This window comes from Cotesia typhae, unplaced genomic scaffold (assembly GCF_013202065.1).
Source record: "Cotesia typhae breed Kobodo isofemale line unplaced genomic scaffold, CoteBio_Ctyphae contig_122, whole genome shotgun sequence".
Taxonomy (NCBI): Eukaryota; Metazoa; Arthropoda; class Insecta; order Hymenoptera; family Braconidae; genus Cotesia; species Cotesia typhae.
In genome coordinates, this window is record NW_027423714.1 from 80,965 (window position 1) to 93,071 (window position 12,107).

The following is a 12,107-nucleotide window of genomic DNA, read 5'->3' on the forward strand; positions in this document are numbered from 1 at the left end:
ATGGAAATCGACTGAGAAATAAAAAAGAGTAAATACTTAAAATTTATTTTATTCTATAGATAAATTCAACAGTGAATTTTATTGTAAAAATTCAGGCGAATGTTATTATATGTATAATAATAATTGTGTAGAATTAAAAAGTTAAACTTTTGAAAAAATTGGTACAACAAAACAATAGTCTGAGTAAGAAAAAAGTAATGAAAAAGAAGATTATAAGATAGACGAGAAACGAAGAAGATAAAATAAATTACAATAAAAAAGGAGTAGTATAGAATGCAAGATAGAAAGCATCAAAAGAGAAAACTTGAGAGACTTAAAGAAAAACGCTGTGACCTCTCGGTATTCTCTCAGCCCCTACTCGACGAGGTGAGTTCATTATTTCGCGTAATGATGCGTTTAATATCAACTATGGTGCCAACGCGAATGACGCTATTTGTATGGCTAAATTGGTTGGGCGTTGCTCGGAGGGAAATACAACAGCTTATGTTGATTTACAACTGGGGACTAGTAACTGATTGGAAATTTTTGCTAAGTGTATGGCTTGGCAGTTTAAATGGAGCTTAGACAATTATAATTATGGAAGTGATAAATCAAAGTTACTACTCAAAATTTATAAGAATCTCAACTTTTTATAAAGTGAATTCGTCATTTAAATTTAGTTTTGAAATGATACTTACCAAAAAATTAGGAACTTTATTAGCTAAAGCTAGTTAATTGGCTGTCATGCTTGTCGAGGCTCTTATGCATACCTGATCTGATTGTATACGACTATATCAGGATTTATAGAAAAATAAAAAAACAATTCATGATCATTTTTATTAAAAATGTCGACGTTGAGTAACATGTTTCAATAAAGAAAAATTGTTTAATAATTGATTAAGCTAAAAACCTTGAAGCCTCAGATTTAATTCTCTTGCAAGGAGACGATTCAGTGACTGTGCGCCCTCCGTCGGAAATTTTGGGTACTGCCTCTGTTTGAAAAATTTTATATGGGCATCTATCACGATAACAAGCCTTGTATACTAATTTAATTTAAACAATGTAAACTTCAACAAAAAATTATTTTTTTTTTAATAATTTAAGATAATTTACAATAAGCTTAATTTGTTTAAAAGCTTCAAGAGTTTATTAAGAATATTTAGCATCTAAAATAAAACTCTTCCCCTAAAATAATTAAGTGGATTAAAAGTTTCCAATTAATTTATAAAAGTACAATTGAATTCAATTGCAGTGACATATCTATTAAACTTTCACAAAGGAACCAAAGAAAAACGTAAAATAAACGAGTTGCAAATTTATAAAGACTCGACCGCGCAATTAATATTAGTTCTCTTTTACGATTGCTTTTACTTGCTCTCTGTGGCTATATCTTCTCATCCTCATATAGCTCTCTCATCCACTCTATAATACATGTTTTCAAACGTGTCTTCGTAGTCAGGATGACTAGTCTGCATAGCAATAAAATGTATCGTACTGGTGGTTGACATTGATTAAAGGACGTACGAGCCAATAAAGTTAAGGGATGTGCTCACGAGTTCAAGCGAAATCAAGTAATTATGGTAGGGTGTAGATGTACGGCCAACGTGTACTGGGTACTATCTAGGCTATCTGTTGGATGACCGTAAAACAGACAAATGGGACTAACCTCGTTTTACGTTGCGATAACTTTTTTAGTGTGACATCCAACTGTGGGAATAACTTTTCGGCGGGATGTTCTATACGTTAACAGAGCCAATTTGCCCGAACTAAAAAACGTAAACGGGCCAATTGAAGAGCCCAACCATGACAGCCCAAGTAGAATGAATGTCACTTTCATCAACTCATATTTATTTATTTAATTGTATTTGCATGCCAAGGGCATAAATATTACTCGAGTATCATTTTTTTCTTTTTTTTAAAGGACGTCGATGTTTAAAATTTGCCGCTGACATCCCAAAAAATTTATGATTTTCCGATCTGACTACACTTTTATGATTTCCATGTAAATTTCAACCGAATTATTTTTATTAGGCTTTTCATCAAAATTACTCGTTTTCTATGCTGTGATTTCTTCCTCCCTCTTTTTCCAAATTCTTCTAACGCATCTGTTCATTATATTATGATCGGAATGTAGATGAGAAACCTTCAGAAAACCCAATCGTTAAGGTCGGTCCGTTTATTAGTGACTTGCGGTTTTTGGTAGAATCCCAAATTTTGAATTGTGGGCTACAGAGTGTCTAACTTACTTAATCAACTATATTATCACCGTTCATTATGATTACATAAACTATTACTGTATATATTACAATTTAAATTCGCATTTAATATCGATTTTTGGCTTAAGTTCTTTGGACCATTAATTGAACTTAATTATCACCATTAATAACTAAACAATCATTTTTAAATAAAAAATCATTTTAATGAATTACCATAGTGAAAAATATCACAAATACTCTAAGAAAAGTTATTAAATTTTGTCTCATTGAACCAATTGATGCATCGTTCATAATAACACTAATAACAACAATAAAAAAAATATATAGCTTCAGTAATCAGAAAAAAAAATCTTTAACCATCGCTCAGGATCACGTCCACCAATAAAATTGTAAGTAGCTTGTATCCGTGCTCGTACTGAGCAACATGAGGGATATTTTCTCCTGTCAGCCGACGAGAGGTTTGGTATCATTTGACTCAGAGTCTTGAAGACATTTAACTTGTCGGAAATCTCGGATAACTTGTATACCGATACACCCTATTAGAAATTTATCCCAAAAATTTAAGTGTGAAAGTTACGTCGGCATTTTTAAACTTTTTCTCAAAGTTCCCTTACAATTTATCGTATTCGATCACTACTGGAGGCAAGATGCTTTTTACTGCCAAAATAGCTTATTAATTATTAATAAATCCATTTTAAGTATAAAGTATTGTACAATAAAGTACAACATGAATAATATATGCATCCAAACAACTAACCAAATTCTCGTTTTTCTTGATAAATAATTACGATAGGCAAAAATATTGCGATCAGTGAATAAAATAATTGGATCATTAATTATGAAATGCACAATTTAGTAATGTAAAAATTACAATGCTTCCGTTATTCTTGGGTATTTGATTTATTTATATAGCAATAATAATAAGAGAAAAATGCAAATCCTTACCTTCCGAAGGAGTATATTTTATATGCATTCAAGAGAAATGCTCATTGTTTCCACATTATGTTAAATGTTTGAATTTTTTAACAGCAAAACTGTCGTGAGTAGACTTTATAAGGATCTTTATCTCACAGTTTTTTGACTGGTTGTCAAGTTGACCACAATTCTTTAGAAATAGAAGTGGATGGTAGCAGCAGTAGCCTTGAGTAAGCTGAAAGCGAACGTAACATTGTCGGATGCGTGTAGAATTTATTCATGCAATCTCATAAATGGGACGCATCGAAATGCCCTAGAGTCAGTATATATTTCTGCTTTTTACCCTCATGTCTACACACATTTACGTTCCTTCTACCATACGCAGTACTAGTAATACTCACCTACAGTATATAAATGTAGTGTGTGAGACACAAAGTATAAGAGGATAAGCTACGTTTGGCTCTCAGTTGCACATCCCATTGCGCAAATGTGCCGTTTGGATTCCGTCGACGCCATGAGAAATGTATTTTATGGAAAAGCTCCTATTATATAGGAAGTACGTCCAGTATACTCCGCTACAGAGCACTGGAATTCTGTCTATAGAAATTTCTCCTTTCCCTAAATCTCGATTGTTCTAAATCTAATTGGCTCGCGTTCTATTAAGACGTATGACCTATTGAAGTTCCAAGTGGCTTTCTATATCTTCGCGTGGAATTTGTTGCAAGGAGATTAGTCAACTCCTTAGATCTTCGATGCTGTTATATATTTTCATTGTCAATGAATTATTTATTTTTCTAATTCTCTAAGTAATCAAGTCTAAGGAAGTAATTTCAAATAATTAAGAGTAGTTTTAATTCTAAATTTCTTTTTTCAATTTATTCATTAACGCAATCAATTTTTTTATACGTATTGATTCTGACTACATTCAGAGAAAAAATTTCTTTTGAAAAAAATAGATTTTGTTCTGACAAGGAATTGATTTATCGAAAATTTCAAATAATTTTATTTCTTAGCAGAAGAAATCAGTTTTTCTCACAATAACTTTTTTGTTGAAAAAAAGTTTTCTAGATTTAGAAAAAAATAATTTTATACAGTAAAAAATTTTTATTTTAAATATTTAACACTTTTATGTGTAAATTCAACATTTATTGTGTTAAAATAATACAAAAAAGTGTTAAATATTTAACATAAAAATTTATTGACGCATTGAAGCAAAATTTTTAACTGTGTATGTAGACAATTTCGAAATTTTTAATTTGAAAAAAATTTTTTTAGATTTAAGTAGATTTTACTTGATTCAAGATGATGACTCTTCAAAATTATTATCTTGATTCTAAAATTTTTCTCTTGATTCAAGTTAACTTTATTTTCTGCGTATCTGTTAGTGAAACACCCAGCATAAGTTCACTCATTTGGAGAAAACATTTTAATAAACAAGCTTAATGTTACTTTGAATCCGTTAGTCCTTTAATCCTTTAATGGCGATGTCGGACTAATTTAACATTGCGACAACGTATAACATGTCTGCTATGGCCAGAATGGAGGGTAGGCCCATAACCTCTGAAGAATTAATATAAATTAGCATGAGAAAAATTGAATAAACATGCAAAACCGGTTTTGAATAGTAAAAATTTAATTGTATAATATTTTTGCTCATTAAAAATAAATTTTGTAATCTCTGATTTTCATCTATTTAAAATTAAAAACTTCTTCGTTAAAATTTGCTACAATCACAATTGAATATATTCAAAAATATATTCTTCTGTAACAATTGAAAGAAGAAATATAAAAAACAATAGAATTATTACGAAACTGGAAAAATTAAAGTGATTTAATAAGCGGCATGATAAAGCAATAATGTTAAGCACACAATTATTTTGATGAATTCAACGTGCTTGTCTTTATTTCTTGGCTTGTCTCACGTAAACATTTGTTGTGAAAGTTCTCATGGATCGCGTTGCTGACACCAGAGTGCGCGGGGCATATTTTCATGTTAAAGTTCTTTTCATTCCTTCATTCACTTTTACATAGTACAATATAATAGTAGTCGTTGGGAAAATAGAAGTAGCAGTAGTAGTAGTAGTAAGCTAAAGTTTGGTAAACTCGTTGAGCCTTCGCGGTAGTTGCGTACGTTCTTGCAATGTAGTTATATCTACAAGCGCGTCTAAACTCCCTCCGGTCTTCGTCAAGAATTATCTTGTATACGTGTGGGTTTGTGTGTCGTCAACAACATGCACGAGTTTTGATGGTACTCTGGAGAACTTTTGTAAGTAAAATCAGGTGATCTTCGCGTATACCAACATTTTCTTCCCTACTCGTGAATTTCAAACTTTTTCAAAGTTTAATCCACTTCGCTTGATCGACTGAAATTTTATAGCTGGATCATATGAAAAGAGATATCGAGTGAAAAGATAATACACACTAGATAAGACATACGGACAATAATTTATTACACGGTAAATGAGATGATTATAGTGATGATAGCATTAAGATATTACTGCGGATGAAAATATTTTTAATCATTTCCAGTTGTAGAGTAAATCGAAAAATGGGTTTCAAACTTGAAATAAATCTGGAAAACGGTTGACCCAGCAGGTTCTCTCCGAAACTTCCCGCTACATACAAGTTCAAATAGCTTGAGAAACTATGTATTCCGAAGTTTTAAGCTCTTTGAGCTCAAAAACACAACTTTTGTTCTTATTCAAGCACTTTGCAGCTTTTTAGCACCAAAGGATTATTCATTACCGACCTACGATTCGATGTAAGATTTCAAAGTTACGTCAAAAAACTCTGCTTTGGAATTATGTACACTAGGGTGTGCCAAAATTCAATTTTCATGAAGAACCTTTCAAAATTAGAATTTTGAGTTCCGCTTTTAGCAGGAGCTCTATTTGGGCATTTCCTAAGATATTTTTGGGTGAGACGATTTATTTGATTTTCATAGAATTTTTTAACAGGAGTTTAGTTTGGGTATTTTCGCTGAAATTTCAAATTTTGGCCGGAAGTGCTCAACTAAATCTCCTGTTAAAAATTCTATGAAAATCAAATAAATCGTCTCATCCCAAAATATCTTAGAAAATGCCCAAACACAGCTCCTGCCAAAAGCGAAACTCAAAATTCTAATTTTAAAAGGTTCTTCATCAAAATGGAATTTTGGCACACCCTAATGTACACTGATAAAAAAATTGACTTGACTCACGCGCCAAACTCTTGAACCAAGAATCCCATTTTGAAGAAAATGATTTTCTCCTTGAGTCTAGAAATTATTCTTGGTCTAAGAAAATTTTCTTGTTTCAAGAATTTATTCTCTTGACTCAAGAAAATCATTTTCTTCAAAATGAAATTCTTAATTCAAGAGTTTGGCTCTTGGGTCAAGTCAATTTTTTTATTAGCGTAAAAAAAACACATTTTGAAAATAGTCTATTTTTGCCACCCCAGTCTGTAAATATACTGAAATTGAAAGTTCAACATCATTAATAAAAGCACATCCAATAGCTATAATAATCAACTTTGGCTAGCAGTTAAACATAAAAATTCTACTGTTAATTACCATCCGTGTTCATTAACTGGATCGATCACCCCAGTTTAAACACAGCAGCCGGCTCTTATCAATAATGCTATCATTATTTGATCAATATAGTTATTAATATAATTGAAGTAATTGCGACAATAAAGTTTTATTATAGTACCAGTAAATTGAAATGATACAGGAATTTATCATCTATATAGAACAAACAACATTATTTATTTAGTTTTAATGAGCAACACGATAATTTAAATGCTTAATGTGAATAAACCATTAATTTATTAAGAAATATTATGCTCATAACTACATTTAGTAAATACTGATAATTTGAATTTGTTAATCATCAATTCGACGGAATCGCAATAGTTATTCTCTTAATTAATTAAATTGTCGATGCAATCCCGACTTACACAGTACATCGAAATTGTGCCACACAATATATTAACCGCGATTGTCTTTATCATTACGTCAATAACAATTATGGTTGGTAATTTGTAGAAGCTACCCAGAGCACCGTCAATTGAAAATCGTTAACTTGTCTATGGGGCATTCCATGCCAAATAGGACACCATTTAGCTTTTGCATCTCGGATTTTTTTTAAACCTTTTTGTTTTTTAGTACAGATTGAAGGAGGTATTCATGATTTTTTTCAAATTTTTTTATTAAATCGTTTCCAAGATATAGATTTTTGAAAAATTTAGAAATTTTATTTTCAAACGTCCGTAACTTTGCGAAAAATGAATTAAATGAAATTTTCATAAGGACAAAAAATGTATATCTTTAAAAATATTTTTCGTTAAAAATATCAAAAAATTTTTTCGAACCACGCTTCTATTAGAATGTACATTTTGGTAATATTAGTTCATTTATAACATCCGGGTGATCAATTCTGAATAATTATAAGTGAAAAAATTCAATTGTTATTCAAGAAATTCAAACCAGCTAACTCTTAACTAAAATCGATTACAATTCTGCATAGTTTCGCCATTTGAATTTACGATAATTCTGCAAGGACTTGGGTATTACACATTTCCGTGATTGGAAAGCATTGCGGTAGTTATTCTGACCGAGAGCTCTTAAAATATAAAAATTAATTTATCAGCTTCTGACTAATGAATTAAGCCAGGTCGTAATTTATCTGTTGTCCGTCTTGGCACATTACGAAAAATCAGTATTGCTTATGAAAAATAATGATCGTAAAAAAATACGACAAATAAGCGTATATTTTTACTTTTTAAAAACTTATGACCTTAAAAAATAAATAAACAAACAACAATGAAAATCATTTTATTTATAACAATAAAATTGCATAAACTGTATTTATAGCTAAAACAGATTGAAATTAAAATTCCGTGGGAGTTGCACTCTGAACAAACGATTGGTGAGTCCAAGTCAGTCGACGTGACGATATAGAGACTGGGAAAGCTCTGCAAGCGCATTCGTATCGCTGAGTTTTGTGTGTGGGTAAAATCAAATAACAGAACGCGGAACGAGAAAGATAGATTATATTCAGTATTCCCGTTTCTACATGGGATACTCTCGTTTTCTGAATCGATCTGAGCCTTCAACTCATTTGGCTAGTGGGACACAGCAATCAGCGTAAGTGACAGTATCAATGCCTTTCGCATACCAATTCAGATGTTTTTTTGGGTTTTTTGGTTAGTAGATACATGCCTTCACCCAGCCATTTTAAGTCGGCGAAATATGTCACAATTCGTTTGATTTTATTTTTTTTTGTTTGTTTTTTTTCTGTACGCCTTAAAGTTATATTATTAGTAAAATTTTGGTAATTGTTCAGAAGTACGATCCACTCAATTTTTGCTGTACAAAAATGTCAATAGATAGAGAATTTTTAATTAAAATTTTTTTCTGAATTATTCTATTTTACAGCGAGCTTTTGATACCAAATATTAAAACAGTCAGAAATACAATTATAAATTAGTTTCGAAACTTTTAAAGTTAATTAAAATTTTTTCAACTGAAAATCCTAAATAAAAAGTATTTACATAAAAGCTTTCCTTATTTTGCATGTGTAGAAATGCACGAATAATAAAATGTCATTTAATTTTTAATAAGTTGAAAAAAAAATTTTTTTGATCGAAAAAATGACATTTTGGGTATTTGAATATCCGTTTACTGGGTTGTTATGAATTCAAGTTAATTAATTATTTGAGATAATTTCATGCGTAGTACATTGTCAGAGATGTATACATCTACGTAAATTCGGTTGAGTGAGCAAAGGACTAGGAGTGTGGATTTCACCCGTTTCGCCTCATGCCTGACCCGTTTTACCTATATACTCCTACATTCGACCTGGAATTTAACATTGATTGCGGACCCCGAGATTTAATGAAGACCGGCGGGTCATATTCCAATTTGCATGTTCGTGGATGGAGTGTCCGTTTTGTAGCGGGCATATACGCCGTTTTGTTCTAGTGAAATTTATTAAATTTACTCGGGAAATCGTTGTAAACTCAACGATATTCGTTTTCCCTTCGCACTTTTTTGCTCATCATGCGTGATTTGCGTGCTGCAGATTTCATTTTATTCTAAATTCTGTACACATTTGGAATGGGAAAAAATAATGCTTCAAGGCGCTTTTGAAGTTTATTCAGTTCTAAGACATGCAAGGGGAGCGCAAATACAAGTTTGCTCAAGAGCTGAGAAAATAGCTCATTTTATATTAAGGGAAAAACTAACTTGATGAAAGAGAAGTAATCGTTACTTCAGAATATTATTTATAAGAAAACCAGTTATTTTGTTTTAAGAATTTAGTCGCTTAATAATTCAAGAATAAAAATGATTACATTAAGATTGTTAAAGATTAGAAGTTGTATTAAGATTTACCAATTTTTTAGGTTTTAATAGCATCCTTCAGCGATATTTTTTTTTTCCGTGTATGGTAATTTTTAAATTAAAATATATGTATGCCTGCAGAATTTTTGTTGATTAGAAAATGTCTCACCTTTCGTGTCTTTTTTTGTATCAGATTTCTCTGCAGTGCAGAAGAGAAGTATGATGTTTCAACCCGTGAGCGTAATTTGCAAGCCCACGACGGTGAGGTCACAAACATGCGGTTTTAGACACCTCACATTTTTCTGTGGTGTGCACACAATCTTCAACACATTGCAATAAGTTCAAGTTTCTGTCATTTTTTTCATGAGGTTTGCGTATTTGCGTGATTATTTCACTCGCTTTTCTATTTGAGAAAAATGTTGAGTTTTCCCAGCGCCACAAGATAGAAATTCAACTCTTCATTGAGGCATTCTAAAAAAAAAAAATATTTATGACATAAATGGAGATTAAGTAACAAAATATTGGAAAGAAAAGTCGAATTTCAGATTGTTTAAAGTAAAATAAAATTAAACGTTGTAAACTCACAATTATGGTTACTATTTAGAAGTGACCATATCTAACCAACAAAAATAACATTTAAAAATGATTAAGTTTCCAAGTGGGACATTGAAATCTTACATATATATTTTAAAAGAATAAGAATCAAATCAACACAATATACGAACCTGTTAAAAGAACTATTTTCTTCAGTGAAGTCTTTTTCTACTAAATCTTTTAATAAATAAATGAAGCTTAAAAGTTTCACGAAGTAACTTTTAATTAACTGAACTTTGAGATACTTTATACACATGACTTTGATCGTGAGTAAAAAAATTCTTAAAGTTTCCGGAGAAATATGGTCGTTAAATATTTTCACTCTGTTTCTTTATCAATATTTGCATAAGAAGATTGGAGTGACATGAGGAAAATTTTATTCGATGAAAATGTTTTTTACGTAACGTCAAAGGTTAATAGATATTTCATATAAGACATTTTTCGATTTCCTGATCTCTTGTCAAATGTCGATAAAAGTTAACGTGAAAAAACGAGTGAATGTGTTAGATCACATGGAAATACTCGATGAAATTAAATTATTGAAAATAGTTTGTGTGAATAAAAAAAAGAAAGAGATGAGAGTTTGAAGTATTTATTGAAGGTTGTATTCAATTTCTCGATCATTCTTCTATGAGAATTCCATCGCTGTGTTGGACATAAATATGACGGTGGTAAAAAAAATGTCACTATTTGATGAGTACTTTGTTGAAGGATAAAAAAATTGTTACATTTATTAATTAAAATAAAAAAAAAAAAATAAGAAATAAAATTCAAAGGTGAAAAACTCAAAGCTTTATTTTTTAATCAAAATTATTCTTTTTCCATTTAATCCTGGACCTCTAATTTCTAAAAAGCTTCCACAATAAATAAAAAAAAATCAGCTTACAATAACTAATTAAAATTAATGCCTGTGTTTAAATGAATTGAATTTGAAAAAAAATCTACAGTTAATGCTTTAACAAAATTAAGAAAAAATTTTTGTTTTATAGTGTTCCAATATTCATCAATTTTCTCCTATTTTTATATAACACCGGCGAACCGGAAAAATTTTTATTCTCAACTAGGAATAGAGTCAATGCTCGTACTGTCGTCACTGTGGTGGCACTTGCATACCAAACCTATACCAACATACTTTGGTAGCTACGGAACATGAGAAGATTTAGTTTGAAAGACACGTTTATACCTAAGGTCTGAATTTCTTGCTTTTGGTTCCATATCCTATTTCTTCAATATCTATAGCTATAGTAACGAAAGTACAGCAACTGTGAAACAAACCGAAAAATAAAAAGCTCATACTTTCTGGTGTATTGTTTTTAGTAAGTGTAGATGAGAAAAGCGAGTGGAAAAGTAAAGAAGGTATAAAGGTGAAGCACAGAGGAGACAAAAGGTAAAATAGAATTTTAAAATGAGGTGCTAGAAATCGGTGATGAGGATCGCTTCATTCCAGAGAGGACACTTGACGAAAGGAAGTCTTGTCTCGACGAAAAATAGAAAAGTTCGTGAACGGAAGTCAACGACGTTGGGTCGGACGTTCGACCCACGATAATGTTCTCTTTTTGTCCTACTGCTTCCACTTTAAGACTAGGTTTGGGTCTATAACAGTGAAGTTAGTGGTGATGTTAGTGATATTAATTTTTTATTTTCACTCCCAAAGGCTCTATACACCTTGTTATTGGAAGATCGACGACAGCTTCGGATACTATAAGTATCTACCTATAGATTATCGAGTACCCCATAAATTTTACTTTACTCCAGGTCTTTATCAATGTTTCTAGGGTTATTATAAAATAACGATAGATTTATTGATAAAACTAGTGCAGCTAAGTGACTAAGCGGAACCTGAAGTTTATCATCGTTATATGAGTCTTTTAAAATAAGTCCATGGTTTTTAGGACGATTATTTTCAGCTCGAAAATTAATATATACAGACAGAATAGTTTGTAAATGAAGCTGATGTAATATTTATATTGATAAATAAACTCAGTTAATTGAAAAGAGCCAATGCTTGCTTCGAAAATTTATTTTCATTGTTTTTAAAATCTTTTGTTAAAATCTTTATATTTCCGATTGATAACTATTAC